This window comes from Mustela erminea, chromosome 21 (assembly GCF_009829155.1).
Source record: "Mustela erminea isolate mMusErm1 chromosome 21, mMusErm1.Pri, whole genome shotgun sequence".
Taxonomy (NCBI): domain Eukaryota; kingdom Metazoa; phylum Chordata; class Mammalia; order Carnivora; family Mustelidae; genus Mustela; species Mustela erminea.
The window spans coordinates 15,745,344-15,754,535 of NC_045634.1; the positions used below are offsets into that span (position 1 = coordinate 15,745,344).

The 9,192-nt window shown below is 35.4% G+C and overlaps 1 pseudogene; it reads left to right on the forward strand.

The window, feature by feature from the left end:
• Positions 1-8,146: 8,146 nt before the first annotated feature.
• On the forward strand, positions 8,147-8,951 carry LOC116582045 (annotated as a pseudogene).
• Positions 8,952-9,192: the final 241 nt, after the last annotated feature.

Consider the following 9,192-nt stretch of genomic DNA (forward strand, 5'->3'; position numbering starts at 1 on the left):
TTTGTTCCCTGGTAGGAGTTGTGATTTTTTATGGTAATCTTAGGATGCGTGTGGTTCTCTTTGAATCAGAAGTGTCTCAGTTTATAGCATTTGTACTTCTTAGGGCTACAAACTTTTCAAAGAACCTGGGCGAATTTTATGTTTCTCAAGGAGGAATTCCCCACATACGTTGTCTAAGATTAGACTCCATATCATTACTTGGCACCTGCTTAGTGTTCCAATTTTGTGTTGGTGACAATGTTTTTCTGGGTTGATGGGCACTTTTCCTAGTCCCCACTTCACAGAAGAAGTAGTACATTAGGATTCTTAGCTCTATGTAGGGAGCTTGTTTTGGTTTCTACTCACACAGTCTTGGAATCTCACTTCTTGTCCCTATGCTGGCAATAAAATTCTATACCCCAAGTCAGTATGTGGTGGTAATATGCATATGAACAATTTGACTTATAGATCCCTCCAAGCAGTAGTTACTTGGGTATTTGACTTTCTTGCTTACAATGGTGGCTTTTATTACATATACTTTTTCATTGAACTAACTTTAGGTAAAATCTCTCTCTAGAGCTGGAATGCTGCTATAGACTGTTTACGTCTCACTTACATTTATATGTTGAAATCCTAATCTCAGTGTGATGGTATTGGGAAATGGGGCCTTTGAGGGGTGATTAGGTCTTGAGAATAGAGCCCTCCTGAATGGGTTTAGTGTCCATATAAACAAACCCTGAGAGACCTCACTGCTCCTTCCACTATGAGGACACACAAAAAGAGCTCTTTATGAATCAGGAAGAGAACCTTCACCAGAAAATGAATCTGCTGGCAACTCAAGCTTGGACTTCCCCATCTCCAGAACTGGGACCAAGAAATTTTTGCGTCTATAAGCTATCCAGCCTATAGTATTTTGTTAATAGTAGCCTGAATAGACTAGGATGAATGTCAAAAATCTTTAAGTTACCAGAAACCAGTTTAATACCAATGCAAAAAGCCAGCACATTGTGATGGAAAATACTTGGTTCACCTCTAGCTGGGTGGCTCTGACAAAACAGCTTAAATTCTCTGAGACTCATTTTGTTCCTCTCTTCTTGACCATACCTTCTTTTGTAAATTTCAGTTATTCCCTTTTCTCTGCTTTTTTTTTTTTTTAAAGATTTTATTTATTTATTTGACAGAGAGAGAGATCACAAGTAGGCAGAGAGGCAGGCAGAGAGGGGGAAGCAGGCTCCCCGCAGAGCAGAGAGCCTGATGTGCAGCTCAATCCCAGGACCCTGGGATCATGACCTGAGCCAAAGGCAGAGGCTTTATCCCACTAAGCCACCCAGGCGCCCCATCTTTTTTTTTTTTTTTAAACCCAATAAGCCACTGAGAAGTCAGTTTGTTCTACCCATCTCTGAGATTGACCTTCTGAGTGTACCATTAAAATGAAATTATTCAGTTATTTAAAAAAAAAACAACCCATCAGCTATAAGTAAAGTAGAGCTCTTTCATTAAAAATCTCAGAGTCAGGAAAACCACAATTTTGAGACTCATTTTCCCATGTGATCCCTATTGACATGGCCTAATTGGTCTTCCCTGGCCTCTGTGAGCTGATGGATATGGCATCTGGGGCAGCAAAGTACCTTTATGACTCCTTACTGACCTCAGTGGATTTTCCGTCAAACATAATAGCAGAAAGTCTGGGTCAGAATAGCACAAGAGTAAACAGTCCAATAACATGTCTTAAGTGAGGAACTATGCTCATGAGACATCTTAAAGTCCTCCAGTCAAAATCAGAGGAAGCGCTGGAGATGACAGAGTTATTTCAATAGAAATGGAGATAAAATCTAAAAAGTTTTCCTGGCATATGCGGTGTGAAAAACTGAGATAATTTTCAAATTTAAGAAAATGATTTTATCAATTTCCCTAATTCTTAGATGTAAATGATAGAAAAGTTCCTCATTCCTTAAATGAAATATTTGAATTCTTAATGTATTCTAAGTGGAGGACTGGTGTCACCATATAAATTCTTATTTAGTAGTCCCATACCATGGGATGTCATAACACTTAGCTTGGCATATAGCATCCTAAAATATTTATATTCTATAAAACTAAAATGATTACCTGCAATGAATTTTCACATGACACAAAAATCATTTTTTCATTTATAATTACTCTTTGCATACAAATACAACAATAAAAAATGTTAAATACTTCCTAGAAAATGACTAAATAAAATTAATCTACTTTTGGGCTCTACCTGCTACCACAATCTCATATGAGCCACAGGAAAAAACTAATAATCTATCTTAAAATACAGAAAGCTCATGTGGCTCTATTATTTTTACAAATGTTTTCTTTTAAATGGTCTGCAGCAAAAGTCTAAAAAAATAAAGAGCAAATTTCACTATAAAACAAAGAAATAAATAACTCGAGTGCGATGTTGATGTTCTTGTATAACAAGAATGGGAGATATGTAGATGGAATAATCTGCAAACAGCAGTCCTATGTTACTAAAGACCAGCAAAGCTGAGAGCCTAAAGGATTCCAAATGTTCTTACAAAGCTTCACACTAACTTCAGGCTGATCAGCGAAATCCCTCCGTTGATTATGAGATCAAAGTATCAGTAGAGGTTTAAAAGGTACATATAACTATGTTTTAAGAGATTTATGAGGGTAGGTGTGTTTTAAATGTATGCCTAAATACATAGAAATATATATTTTTTAAATCTGTCCTGCTATTAAGTTACAACAGAAACAAAAGATTTTCTCAGGCAGCCAAATGTCAATTTTGTCCATGTTCACTCCATGTTTATACTCCTTTCAAGGAATTTTGCATGTGGTGTTGTACATGCCAGAGAATGTCATTCGAAGCCTTTTCTGACTTTCTTCTGGGTCTACCATATAGTTCTAATTTTCACAGTTTAATATCTATACTTGTCGGTAATGGACATAGCAAAATGATCTATAGCACTGCAAAGCAGAAAAAGCCAGGCATGATTACTTTGATTACTGTGAAGATGGATCTTTTGTGTGTGTTTGTCAGCCTAAATGGAGATGCCCTATGAAAAATTCAAGATGAAAGTACTGTCGTATTGGATAAATATGAGCTCAGAAGCCTACCCAGTAACATAAGAATTCCCCCACAGGACTGAGAGTCTCTAATAATCTAGACTGGACCTTTTGAATTAATGCTGTGGACTCTTTGCTCACTACATAATTGCAGCTAGAGAACTGTTCCTGTAACTGACCAGAGTTATCAAGTTTCATACCTACTTTTACTTACCTTGACAGCTCACAATTGTGATACAAGGCAGCTGCCAGGATTCCGTATAGCCATTAAGTGGCAAGAGAAAATTGCGGAGTTCAGATGAGTCCACCAACTGAAAATGAGCCTCAGTTTTGGGATTAAAATGTATTTAAATTGCATTCTGCCTGGTTTGCCTATGAACTTTATTTTCTATTAATGTGCATTGAGACTAATGTTACAGTTGAAACATCTCCAATAAATTCATGTTGTTTTTCAGAATTCTAATGATATATTTTCCTAAGTTAACTTTAATTTCAAGAAAGGTTCCCTAAGTGCTTAAACTTCTTATAGGTTGTCTAATTTTCTGGTGGGGGAAAAAAGTCACTGATTTAGTATTTGTGTGCTATTATGAACAGTCATAATTATGTGTGTGTGTGTATATATATATACACACATAATGATGTGTGTGTGTGTATATATATATATGCATATATATATATACAACATATATGTATAACCATACACCTATATATACAACATATATGCATAACCAACATATATGTTGATTAAGATGGTCCCATTCCAGTGGTTTGAAATGAAAAAGATTTCAGAGAAATGTCTCAGGTATGATGTGAAGGAAGCCTGTGGTGTATATGGACTGAAGAATATATGCTGCCTTATAAACTGTCATACCAACTTTTCAGACACAAAGCAGAATGATGATATCCCACCAAAATCAAAAGTCCTGTAACCAAAGATGACTAATTTCACTTTTTCTTTAACTTTGCAATTGATCTTCCTATGATTATTCATATCTCAAGGAATATAAAAATATAATAAAGTACTAATTAGTTTGCAAAAAGGCATTGATATAATAGAACTACGATAGTAGTATAGCTTTTATTATCTATATTGACCTTACTGGTCTCCAGTAGTCAATTTGGGTCACTTGTTTAAACTTTCATCTCATATTTAGAGTCTAAATATAATGAAAGCAAGGTGGTAGATATGAAAGCTGCTTTGGGCAGTGTTAACACAATCTACCTTCCACATTTTTCCAGAAATAGTAACCCAGAACCTCCTTTCTTTTTTACACTCAACAAAAAGTAAGGCTTATTATAGAAGTTAATTTAACATTCGTCACTTATAAAAAGACACACCATTGAAATACTACTCTTTTGCTATTAGAGAAATATTTCAGCCAATCCTGAAACTGCTGTCAAGCAAAAATTTTAAGAATCTAAAATTCATCTCCACAACATCCCAAATATGTTAAATTTAAGTACCTACTCAGATTATTTTGATATGAAGTATAAAAGCAACCATATATTTAAGAAGACAAGTTTATGAAAAATTTAAAACAATTAGTAACGTACATTTTAGGATACTGATGCTGATTTTAGAAGAGAGATGAATTCTAAAAGATCAAAAACCTAGAATAACTCTTACAAAATACAGTGAGATATGAAAAAGAAAAAAATATCCTCCCATAATCACATTCTCATAAATTTATTATTTGCAACTTTGTGAAAGAGAAAATTTACTGTGCAATAAATCTCAGAATATTATCACACTTTGAGCTCTCTACTTATTCAAAAGGAGTTACTCTAGTCCCTTCAAAAGGAGGGGAAAAGAACACTATCCCCCTTAAATGAACAACAAAAGGAAGGTAAAGCATAGAGAATTTTGGCGGTTTTATTCACTAGTGCAAGATTAGTGCCATTATGTATTAGAGGTCTTGAATTTATATTCTTATCTGCATAGAGTAAAGTAATCTGGCAGTGAGTCAAGTTATTATTTGTCTCCTTTCAATACAAGGTGTATTAAATGTATGTAAATAAACATGTCAACCAAAACCTATTTATTGTCACAGGAAAGTCATTTGGTAGACAGCTTGTCAGAGACTGGAAAATTAACATCTTTTCCAGATACTTTTTCTTCTAAACAGGTTGATACATTTAAGACAAATATATAGCCTTAGTTATTAAAGGTATAACCATGTTCCCTGCATCAGAAGCCTAACAGGAAGTAGTAGAACAAATTTTAAATTTTGTTATATCTTTAATACAAAGTAAGTTTGTGTTTTAACTTTAACTGAATTTTAATCATTTCTTAAGGTAGATCTATGCTCATTATTTCACAAAAGCGAAGTTTAGCATTGATCAAAATTACCAAACCACAGAAAGACAGTTGAAAAAGCTATTCACATTCACCATTATTTTTTATTAAATTGCTGCCCAGTCCTCCTGCTCTATTACAAGAAGGCAATAGAAAGTGAGGATTGGTCTCAGGTGAACTACTGCAAAACATCTTCTAGACCAGAGCTCTTGGGATTGTTTTCTAAGATTTGAGAAAAGAACTACCAAAGTTGAGGTACCTAATGCCCTCACTCTACAATTAAGTATACTAAAGCAAGTAAAGACAGCAATAATAAATACAGAGATGAATGAGGGATAATACAGAAACAAACACATGGTTTTTTGGCCATTATAGCAGTTTTAAGAATAAGGCTTTAAAATAACCTAAATGTTAAAGCCCTAATGCAAAACAAAAAATATTATTCTGCAATCAATTGCATAGTGTGCATGAGAGAAAGACATCAAGGTTGTGAAGATCAAATGGTAACATTAAAGATACTTGTTCTGAGATTTATTATTGTGATGATGATTAGAAGTGGTAGTTGTAGTAGAAGTAGCAATGGATTTGCAATAAGTTATCAACACCAGTTTATAGAAACCAGGTTTTTAATCTACATACAGAAAAGTTCACTAAGTATAGCAAGAGTTGAAGCCAATTTCCTATCAGCCACCATTTTGTTTTTCCTTGTTTCAAAAGCATCATGTACTAACCAACAAGGTAACTGGATAGCTCAAAAGCTTCAATTATTTCCCTTTTTCTAACAAATATGAAGTCCTCAACTTGTGGGCTGACCAAAACCTCTTTGTCCTCTCTCATTTATTCATTGGGTGGTGGGGGGGGGGGATAATCAGTCTCTAATAGATCAATATAGTTGAGAAATACAAGTTCCCTCCTCCATCACCACAAGCCAGTGTCATGGAATCTCATCTCCAGAGTAATTCTGTCCCAGACTCTCATACACGTACCAGCAACCTGGCAACACAATGTTGTATAATCTTTTGTCATCTGACCAACAATATCTCAGGTCTTTCTTCCTTTCTGGACCTTCAGCTATGACCTTGCATGTGAAATTAACTTGCGGCAAATGGCACAATATTCCAGTGGCAAAATCTGGCCACCTTTGTTTTTGGTATCAGGTGACAAAATAGGTTAGAAAGAAAACCTAAGCCAGAAAAGTACTCAAAGGATTATAAGCTACTGAGGTCTTTAAATTCTCATGCTTTGCCTGTGCGAGTGTGGGGGGACAATTCATTTTATCAAGCCCATCCATGCATTTTACCAATGGAAATATATTTCTAGCATTCTTTATGCTACTTAAAAAAATGAGTAGTGCTGATCAAGGTTATAGGTAATGGAACTACTTGTAACTGTTCTCTTTGGAAGGTGAAGTACACATTATAGTTTTTTAAACGTAAGATAATCTGGACTATGTATTCCTGTTTATTTGTGGATATTTCAAATATTACCTAATGCCTCCAGGGGTGGATTAAAGCTAACACCTTTCTATAAAATTTCTATAGCACTGTTTGTGCTAAAGCTTTTTTTTTTCAAATCATAGAAATTATGACATATTCAAGGCTCTCTGTGATGTGGTTCTCTTTACAATCTTCTCTAAAATTTTCCTTACATGTTCCCATCAAATAACTCACTGGACTTGAACATATCCTGTGTCACTGCCTGCACTTCTTTCTCTATCTGGAAAAATTTCTCTCTCCTTACTTCCATTAAAAAAAATGTAATCCATCTTTAGAAATGTTTAAAAACAAATTCTTATTGCCTTTATTTACCATTCATTTAATAACATTCATAAACACATGTCTAGTTCCTTATATAAATATAAGTTTTATATATGTTATATATATTATTTATATATCCATACAAACTATAGAGTTAATAACTATTCTTTTAATAACAAATTTCATTAATTGCCTTATTTACTATACATTTATACTATATAGACAGTACACTAAGTAATGGACCAAATGATATATTTAGTCCCTGAACTCAGGTAGCTTACCAGCAGGCAAGCCAGAGAAAAACAATACACTCAGTGGTCTAGTGGAGAAATTTATGACAAATTTGCTGCTAATACAGCCTGAGGAAAGGGCCTTCTAAGTCAGCTTGAGAGAATCTTGAAGGTTTTTCTGACAGATACTGCTTCAAGTGAGATTAAAGATAAATAAAAGCGTTTTACTTTAGAAAGGCAAAGGCAGAGAAATGTCAGAGAACAAAATTTGATTTTACAAGAACGTATTGACTACTTTTGTACCTGGTTGTTACCAATGTGTGTGTGCTATGGTAAGAAATTTGAGTCACATTTTATGGACTGTGGTAGCCATTGAGATAGGAAGCATAGGGAATGATTTCAAATTACCATTTCAGAACAATCAGATTGCTTCATGGAAGACCGATTGGGGAGGGCAAGATGGAGAGAGTGAATCATAACTGTTTATGGTTCAAATGAGTAATGAGGGCGGTCTGAAATAAGCCAGTAGCAATAGGGAGAGAGAAGGTGAAAATGGGACTGAAATGCAATATTTAGTTAAAAAGCATTGGGACATTTGGATGGCTCAGTCATTAAGGGTCTGCCTTTGGCTCAGATCATGATCCTGGCATCCTGGGATTGAGGCCCATATCCCCATATTGGGCTTCCTGCTCAGTAGGGAGCCTACTTCTCCCTCTCCAGCTCTCCCATGCTTGCGTTCCCGCTCTATCTCCGTCTGTAATAACTAAATAAATATCTTTTTAAAAAAAGGCATTAACATTGCTCTTTTTCGTGGTGCCACAGAGGCAGAAGGGTGCTTCAGAATGAAGCTGAACATCACTTTCTCAGCTACTGGCTGCCAGAAACTCATTGAAGTGGACAGTGAACATGAGCTTCATGCATTTTCTGAGAAGTGTATGGCCACAGAAGTTGCTGCTGATGCTCTGGTGAAGAACTGAAAGATTACATGGTCCAAATCAGTAGTGGCAATGATAAACAGATGAGAATGATAAAGAAGGCTTCCCATGAAGCAAAGTGCCTTAACCTATGGCTGGGTCTACCTGAGTAGGGGGTATTCTGAGTAAGGGGTATTCCTGCTACAGACCAAAGGGATTGTAGAAAGAAAGTACAAATCTGTTCAGGGTTGCATTGTGCAAGTAATCTTAGTGTTCTCAACTTGGTCATGGTAAAAAAAAAAAAAAAAAAAAAAAACCAAATGAGGAGAAGGATATTCCTGGACTCACATACTACTGTGTCTCTTGCCTGGGCCCCCAAAGAGTTACAGAATACACAAACTTTTTAATCTCCCCGAAGACGAAGATGTCCACCATGATGCTGTGAGAAAGTTCCTTAAACAGAAAAGGTAAGAAACCTAAAACCATAGTGCCCAAGATTCAGCATCTCGTTACTCCCCATGTTCTCCAACACAAACATTGACATATTGATTTGAAGAAACAATGTACTAAGAAAAATAAGGAGGAGGCTCCAGAATATGCTGAACTTTAGGCCAGGAGAATAAAGAAGGCCAAAGAAAAACTCCAGGAACAGATTGCCAAGAGATGGAGGTTATCCTCATTGAGAAGTTTGAATCCAATCAAAAATAAGAATTTCTAAAAGTAACAAATAAATAAGATCAGACATCAAAATAAATAAATAGATAAATAGTACTAATATTATGGCTTATTCAAAAAAAGGACAAGAGTGAAGAGAGTTGACAGTTGACTGTTGGGCTCATTCTATCAGTAGTGTGTGCCATAAATTGAAAGAAAACACAGAAGGAGAAGCACTCATTGAAGAGAGAGGAAGTCAGCTGTTTTGGTTTTAGAAATGCTGAGTCTAAGGAACACATAGGATG